Here is an 8,929-nt window from a genome sequence, read left to right as displayed (position 1 = left end):
ACTTCTACAATTGAAAAATGCTTAACTTCTACTATCCAATATCTTAAAACCCTCTTGTCTATCTCATTTAATTTTCCACTATTGTAATGTAGTCTAATTCTCTTACTTGTTAACTACAACAGCATGAAATGCTGCTGGCTGAAATTGAATATTCACAGAAAAGGGTAAATCCTATCTTACTTTATTTTTATTCATTTCTATTTTACTACTTGTCAAACTTTCTTACAGGCTAATTGCAATCCAAAATTTTCTCTAGTGAAAAAAAAAAAAAAAAAAAAAAACAATTTATAAAAGTATTGTAAAATAATTTGTGACATTATAATTCCTTATTTACGTGTCTGAGCCTCTTGGGGATGATTCAGCTCATGGCTGGATTCAGTTTTCTATAAATGTTCCAAGCGCCAAATGCTCACCACGTTACTCTCTTAATACAAAGGATAATATCAGAATCAGATTCATCTCTCTTAAAATTTCTCACCGCCGAATACAAATCATACAAAAATGGCCTCTGCCGGCCAACTTCTTGGTCCACCGACTAAAAACACTGCCATCAGCGTAGACTCCATAATTCCCCAAACCAAAAACGAAACTGATAATTTGCCGATGATGGGTTTGACGGAAAACCGTTCCCCAACATTCTTATCCGCTGGTAACCCTTGTCTCGACTTCTCCTTCCACGTGGTGCCCGATACTTCCTCTGATGATCTGATCCAACGGCTGGAATTGGCTTGGGCCCATGACCCTCTCACCACCCTGAAATTGATATGTAATCTCAGAGGTGTGAGAGGCACTGGAAAGTCTGATAAACAAGGGTTTTACACCTCCTCTCTTTGGCTTCACAAATCTCACCCTAAAACCCTGGCTCTCAATCTCAAGGCCTTGGTTCATTTCGGTTACTTCAAGGACTTGCCTGAGATTCTGTATCGGCTTCTCCATGGCTCTGAGGTTCGTAAACTCGCAAAGCAAGCCTGGAAGGAAAACAAGAGAGCCAAAAGACGTTCCCAGTACTTTAAGAGAAAGAGAGACGAGTCGCAAGAGGAAGGAATATGGGAGAAATTGGTGAAGATTTTTGTTTCGGAGGAGGAAGAGAATTTGGAAATGAAGAACGTGGAGAAGATTTCTAAGTAGCAAGCTAGAGCTTTGAGGAAAGAGAGGGAGATTTCTAAGGCTAAAATTGCCTTGGATAGGTATAACAATGATCCACATTACCGTTTACTTTTTGATTGTGTCTGTGATGTGTTTGCTGAGCTTTTGAAATCAGATTTGGAGTTTATGAGTCATGGTGAGGATTTTAAGATTAGTCTCGCAGCGAAATGGTGTCCAATAGTTGATTCGGCATACGACAAGTCGCTGTTGATATGTGAAGGGATTGCGAGGCGGGTTTTTCCAAAAGAGAGTGAGAAAGAGTATGAGGGGATTGAGGAAGCACATTATGCGTATAGGGTTAGAGATAGGCTGAGGAAACAAGTTCTTGTTCTATTGCACAAGAAATTGGAATTGCCAGAGGTTTTTTATGAGTGCCAAACAATGGAATTCGTTGCCATATAATAGGGTTGCATCGGTGGCAATGAAGACTTATAAGGGTTTGTTTGAGAAGCATGATAAGGAGAGGTTTGAGGAGTATCTTGAGAAAGTGAAGAGTGGGAAGGCGAAAATTGCTGCAGGGGCATTGCTTCCCCACCAGATTATCAAGTCATTGTATGAGGATGGTGGCCAAGTTGCTGAGCTTCAATGGGAAAGAATGGTTAGTGATGTTGCTAAGAAAGGGAAGCTCACAAATTGCATTGCGGTTTGTGATGTTTCGGGGAGTATGAATGGGACGCCAATGGAGGTGAGTGTGGCATTGGGGCTATTGGTGTCGGAACTTAGTGAAGAGCCTTGGAAGGGGAAGTTGTTTACATGTAGTCAGGATCCTCAGCTTCATTTGATCAAAGGAGGTACTCTTCTTGCCAAGACTGAATTCATAACGGAGATGGATTGGGGTATGAATACAGACTCGCAAAAAGTTTTTGACCAAATTTTGGAAGTTGCTGTTGAGGCCAAGCTCACTGAAGAGCAACTGATAAAGAGAGTCTTTGTTTTTAGTGATATGGAATTTGACGATGCAACTGGGCAGCGAAGGAATATTTGGGTGGGATTCGATACTGAGGATAGTGACCCAGAAGAGGAAATGAAAAAGGGATGGGAAACAGATTATGGAGTTATACAGAGGAAGTTCCGGGAGAAGGGATACAACAAGGTTCCGGAGATTGTGTTTTGGAACCTTAGGGACTCAATGTCCACTCCGGTAGTCGCAAACCAAACTGGGGTGGCGCTGGTGAGTGGATTTGCCAAGAATTTGTTGACTCTGTTCTTGGAGGAAGGTGAGATTGTTAATCCTGAGGAGGTGATGAGATTAGCTATTGCTGGTGGAGAGTACAAGGTACTTTTGTTTATGATTGAAGTCTTGAGAATGTTGTTTTGAAATAGTTGTGAAAGCTTTAATGTTGGTTTTTTAGTCCTTCTGAATTCTATCTTTGTTTGAAAATTTTGATTTTACAAATGAAGTTGGATTCCTTCGTATTTGCGAATGCTTTGTTGGTATAGCTATCTTAAGCTTTAGAACCGTATGAACTCCTATAGTAGTTTATTATTTTTATGGTTTGCTTTCGATTAAAAGCTACTTCAAACTACCGGTGATTTTTATGGCTCGCATTTATTCTTTGCTTTGTTACTTTGTATTTCCTGGTTTTAGAAATGCTCTATTCTGTTGGTTTGCAAAATCTTGATGGAAATATACAAAACTTGAAAGAAAAAAAATGCTGCCCAATGACTCATACATTTTTCTTTTCTTGGGGAATTTGAATCCAAATTCTTGGTATAGAGAGAACTAGACAAGATCGTTGAGCTTAGGGCTCTTGACATCATCTTCTACATTTTCTGCTTCCTAGAAATGTTTTGATTTTACTGACGCTTTTTTGTTCCATTCCGTTGGTGTGTACTAAAAGTCAATGCTAACTTATATTGAGAAAGTTTATTTACGTAGTCTTTAGGGCCGTGAATATTACACGCAACGGGTACACACATTTCAGTTACAAGATAAATTGTGTGTACGGTTTACTCTCATTTTTATTCTGCAACTTTTATCACAATTTTGACAAGAAACTAGTGTGTGTTTATGTAAAGGTAATTATCAAGCACACAATTGACCACTAAAATAAGTTGAGGCAAATGATGTAATAGTAGAAAAATTAATATAAAATATGGGAGGTATTATTTGTGCAAGTTCTCGCCTCATGGGGAAATTATGCCGTTCTTATGGTGGATCATGTCATTTGTTTATTATTTTACTAAAAGACTCTTAATTGTTTAAAATTACTGAAACAATAGTTAGTTTCTGTTTTAAAAATTTTTTTAACTCAACAATTTTAAACATGTGAGAGTTTTTTGATACAATAGTAAATAAATAATGTGGTCCACCACCATGAAATATTATAATTTCTCCTCCTCCCACTCGTTATCAACAACCTGGTGCATTGCCGGAGTGCACCATGAGGTCAATCCAACAACCAGTTGGCTTCTCGCCAATGCACATTAGCGGAATAACCAGCCTCATGCAAGTTTCTCAGAACTGTTTCCTTTATCCTCTCTCATAATACCTTATGAATATTGAATAGTAGAATAAAAAGATCATTATAAAATCTTGAGTCAACTTAAACTTCTGTTGGTTTTCCTAAGAAATAATTGAGATTTATATCACAAAGAGCCAATTTTGTTACTTTTTAAGTCAACAATACCATCGTCCCATTAAGGGGACAAAAGTAACAAAAAATGAAACCAATACTATCATCCTGGATGATATGAAAGCCATGTACCTCATGTTGTCTTCAACTGGGTTTTTAGAGATGCAAATGCTGCATCACATTCACTTGCGCACCAGTCACTTAAAGATGCAGTAGTAGGCACTTTTGATTTTGATTGCTCTTTTTTGTCCTGAATCTTTTGCTGATATAATTTGTAAGGAAGCTGAGTTTTTAGCCCAGGTGTAATGCTTTGTTTGCGATAAAATATTCTTTATACATGGATAAATAAATAAAAAATACTCCACCATCACCTTTTTGGCAAGGGCGAACTTTTAAATGGTTTCTTGAGCATGTAAACAACATAAACAGTTGGTTTGAGGCTCTGAAAGGACAGCCATAGATCAAGGGCCGGCCACCATACTAATTCAATAATTCATTTGAAAGGACTAGTTTTGAATCAAAATTGTGAAAGTGAAGTCGCACCAGTTTCTTTGAAGTACTCAAAAGCACTTAGTGCTGCCACATTACTTTCTTCTTAAAGGGTCATACTCACAAGAATCGGAGCTTCAGTTGCCAATTAGTAAAATTGTAAGAATTTGAAAATTTGACCATGTTTTGCACATAGGTTAGTCATCTAAAAAATAGTACAACGTCCATGATGGAATTATTAATAAAGATAAATTTAAATAGATTTGACATAATTGATAATTCAACACAGAAGTAAAAAAAATCTTGTAAAAATAGTATATTGTCAAATTATTGAAAATTCAAACTATAAACCATTATTTCAGCAATAGGATATTACTGAAACAGTTCAGGGTTCACACTAGACTATCTATATATCAAGATAAAACAATTATTCGCTAAATAATACTCTCTTTGTTCCAGTTTATTTGTCCTCTATTTCATTTTAGGATGTTCCAAAATATTGTTCTGTTTTTAAAAATAAAAGTCATTAATTTACTAATATTCCTATTATACCCATACTATATTTTCAAAACTATTTGAAAAGAAAATTAACAAATATATAAAAAATTAATCTAATTGGAGTACCTTTTTAGTTGCCTCATTAAAAATGACTTTAAAAAAAAACTAATAAATTTATTTAAGGGTAGTTTTGTAAATTTATACATTTTAATGAGATAGACATGATAATAAATGATGTTCCCTTAAAAAGTTTGACTTTTTAAACATGACAAAATGAGTAATTAAATTCAGAATCTTCCCTTGAGGGTAGGAACGACACATTTATAGAACAAATATATTACATGGGAAGATAATCATACTTAATATGTCAGTGCATTGTCAAAGAACAGGTAAGTTTCACTGCATGCCGATCCTGCAAATTGATGAAACAGCAGCATATAAAAGCAAAACAAGACTACCTTCCTGAAGTAAATTATATACAAGTTATATTGAACTATTAAAAATGGTATATGGTTCTCAGTATGATTAGCATCATCATTAGCTCAAAAAGAGTTCTACAATCACATATTATAGATGCAGATTTCCTTCTGAATAACATATATATTCCTTTCATGATAAAAATTAAGTTCAAAATCTGTCCTCTCACACACACTCATATAATATACCAAATTTCATGACATGAATTTCTAGCAAAGCAGAAATCACTAAGAACCTTTGGTGCAAATTTTCACAAAGTAACCAAGGATTTTTCTCAAAATAAAATGCCTGCGTTATTATCCAGCAGGGACTAAAAATGAAAAATATAGAAGGAGCACATATCTTAAATACTAGAACTTAACCGATAAACCAATCCAATGGTGCTTTGAGATGTAAGACGAAAAAAAGTTCCTACTTAATAGCAAGGCCACTAGCATCCTTTGTTTCCTGTTGTAATCGACATAACATCCCCCAAATTCTTCTCCACAACCAAATGGACATATGCCAAAATCAACAGGGCCAAAACAGCCACAGAATAGAAAGAACATCACTGAATCGAGAACAACTCTAATCAAACATCTAACAAGAAATCCAATAATAAAGTTACTGCATCATTAAAAGGAACATACGAGTAACTAAGGGGCATTTCCACAATCACATATTATAAGCAAGACTGATCAGAAAAGGATCACTGAGTCATAAACTGATAACTGCAAGGAACCAAAATAGTCAAAATTAAAGCAAAAATTATGTCATAAAGATGAAAGTATGATACTTTATAGAATATTATGATAAAGAACACATCATAGAATCTTGATTCTTGAGTGAACTTCAATTTTAACTTTTGAGTAGTCAGACAAAATGTTGAAAAGCATTAACTTAGGTGACAGCGTTTATTTATTTATTTATTTTTAATTGATCTAAACATTGCATTATATGATTTTCATTTTACAAATTGTTTTTATTCTTTTCCTCTTTGAATCTGATTTCTGAGTTCTAGGTCAAAGGAGAATGTTGGATTTTATTTTTTTAACCAGTCACAACAATTTATAACAGTAAACTTTCTTACTATTAACATTTAAATTTTAGCAAGGAGAATCCTACTCTTTATTGGTATAGATGAAAACTGAAGAAGATGCATGTTCGTGACTGAAAAACACAGGGAAAAAAATGTTTAGCATCCCTACTGAGTTCTGACTTCCACACTTTTCTGAACAATAAAAATCATTTGATAATATATAAGACAAGCTAACAAGTGCATGATAACCCACTTACCTTCTTCTCAAAATTGGAAAAAAAAGAAAAGAAAATGCTTGATAACCATAAACTTCCAAAAAAAAAAAAAAAAAAAAAAAAAAAAAAGACTTGTACTGTTAATTTACATATATTAAACGTGTAATTGTTCCATGTCAAAAAAATAGTGTAATACTTTCCATTTGAATGCAAAACGAATGAATCTTGAAGTTATAGTAATTGGTTATTTTATTTTCACTGGATGTCGCTTCATTGTATACTTCTTTCTAAAAACATTAAAAATTCTTTACCATTGAAAAATGTAATGAAAGATATGTAGTTTATATTCTTGCAGCAAGTAATGTTACAGGGATGGATAATAAATTTTTTTGAATTTGTAAGTGCTAGTTTTTGTTCATCTGATGTTGCTGGTTTTCTTAAGATACCAAGTGTTAATTGTGTTGTCTTACTCTATAGATCTTTTTGAGTTAATGATGATTTATACTGACTTTGTGATATATTGATAGTCATATTGTTTACTACAATTAGGGATCCAAGGTTCCCATATTCAGGATTAGTAGTTTCTCTTGTTCCAGGCAACCTCACAATTTATCCGAAGGTGCACCAGTTTGATTGTAACTATTATCCTGCACTCTCAATCCCTCTTGCATTGATTAGATTAGATTAGTTTATGGGAATTAGTTTAACTAGAAAAAGATCAAGTTAGAAGTACGGATGTGCTCTCCTGATGTGGCATTCTATTAGTAATTAGTTTGCAGAATCAAAATTGGGTGATGTAAAAATCTTTTGTTGGGAACTTTTTTTGTTTATGTAATTATTTATTTATGTAAATTATTTGGGCAATGCAATCTTTTGGTAATGAACATGTTTTGTTTGCTGGGAATTGTTGAGTGTTGGCAATTGTTTTGGGTAGGAATTACAGAAAAAAAAAACCTATAGTCGCGTTTTAGAAAACGCAGCTACAGGTTTGAGCCACCTATAGATCCACCATTAGCCCAAAGCCAGTCTATAGCCGCGTTTTGTACAAAACGTAGCTATAAGGTGACCTGTAGCCGCATTTAACAAAACGCGGCTTTAGAGTGAGGAACTTTTATAATATAAATAAATTAAATATATTAGACATAACAAAAAAGTTTTAAAAAGAAGACTTTCAAGTCTCAAATCTAATTCCAAATCATGATACATAGGCTAAAATGCAAATTGCATCCTCTAAATTTGGCCAAAATTTATGTCAGTCCATTAATTTTACTTTCATTCAATTTAGTTCTCTAAGTTTGAAATTTATTCAATTCGGGCATTTTCTTCTATTCTGTTAAAATTTTTCTTATTAAGTATGCAATTAAGGCTGTGTTTGTTTGCCGTAAAATATTTTCCGGAAAATAGATATTTTTCGGAAATGGTATTTTCGGGAAAGGAAATATTTTCTGAGTGTTTGGCTGCATTATGAAAAATTTTCTAGAAAATATTTTCATGTGTTTGGTTGTATACTGAAAATGCTATTTTCCTACACTTTCTCACATTTTCTTTACTATTTTCTCAGTACCCAAACAAATTTTATAATAGAAATTTCAACGTATAAACTTCAAAAAACAAAAATCACAACAACTCCATTCGATCAAATCCACATTCGGTCAAACTGATGAGAGAGCGAGGACGAGAGAGTGATCAGAAATGGATGGAAAGGGAGAGATCGGTCATGGGCGATGAGATCGGTCATGGGAAATGACAAGATCGAGCGGAGGCGAGATGGAGCGGCCAGATCAAGCGGCGCGGTGTGATCGGCGCGGTGCTGCGATCGACGGACTGGAGCTCGGGGTTCGCAGGCGACGTCGAAGAGCGTGATGCGATCTCGGTGGGGTGCGATCGTGGGTCGTGGGGTGCGATCGTGGGGTGCGATCGACGGTCGAAGGTCTGGGTTTGGGTCGAAGATCGGTGGGTCGTGGGTCGACGTCGAGTGGCGGTGGGTCGTGGGTCGACGGCGAGTGGCGGTGGATCGTGGGTCTTCGTGGGTCGCCGGAGTTAGGCTCTGGGTTCGTGGCTCTCTCTGCTTCCTCGCTCTCTCTCTGTCTCTGTCTCTCTCTCTCTCATTTTCCGGAAGTAAATTGAAGGTAAAATGAGAACGGAAAACGTTTTCACCCGTTTTTGGCATTATTTTCGGTCAACCGGAAATTATTTTCAGTTTGACCAAATTTTCAGTGACAACCAAACACACCATTTTCCGTAAAATCATTTCCTGAAAACGTTTTCACCCGAAACAAACGGACCCTAATTAGTAAAAATATATTTTGAAAAAACATTATCACATAAAAAATCTATAAAATATTTTTATAGATTTTTTCATGTGAAAATAATATTTCTTAATGGCAATATTTTTAAAGAAAATGAAAAAAAAAAAAAACTTGAATTGAATAAATTTGAAACATAGAGAATTCAATTGAACAAAAATAAAGTTAAAGAAGAAATTTTAGCATACATTTAGATTAANTATA

General features: G+C 35.0%; 1 pseudogene; it reads left to right on the top strand.

Moving 5' to 3' along the window:
• The first annotated feature begins 483 nt into the window (after positions 1–483).
• Positions 484–2,464, top strand: LOC111996150 (uncharacterized; annotated as a pseudogene).
• The last annotated feature ends 6,465 nt before the right edge of the window (positions 2,465–8,929 follow it).

This window comes from Quercus suber, unplaced genomic scaffold (genome assembly GCF_002906115.3).
Source record: "Quercus suber isolate HL8 unplaced genomic scaffold, Cork oak 2.0 scaffold_43, whole genome shotgun sequence".
NCBI classification, from domain to species: Eukaryota; Viridiplantae; Streptophyta; class Magnoliopsida; order Fagales; family Fagaceae; genus Quercus; species Quercus suber.
This window is presented reverse-complemented; position numbering and strand designations above follow the sequence as displayed.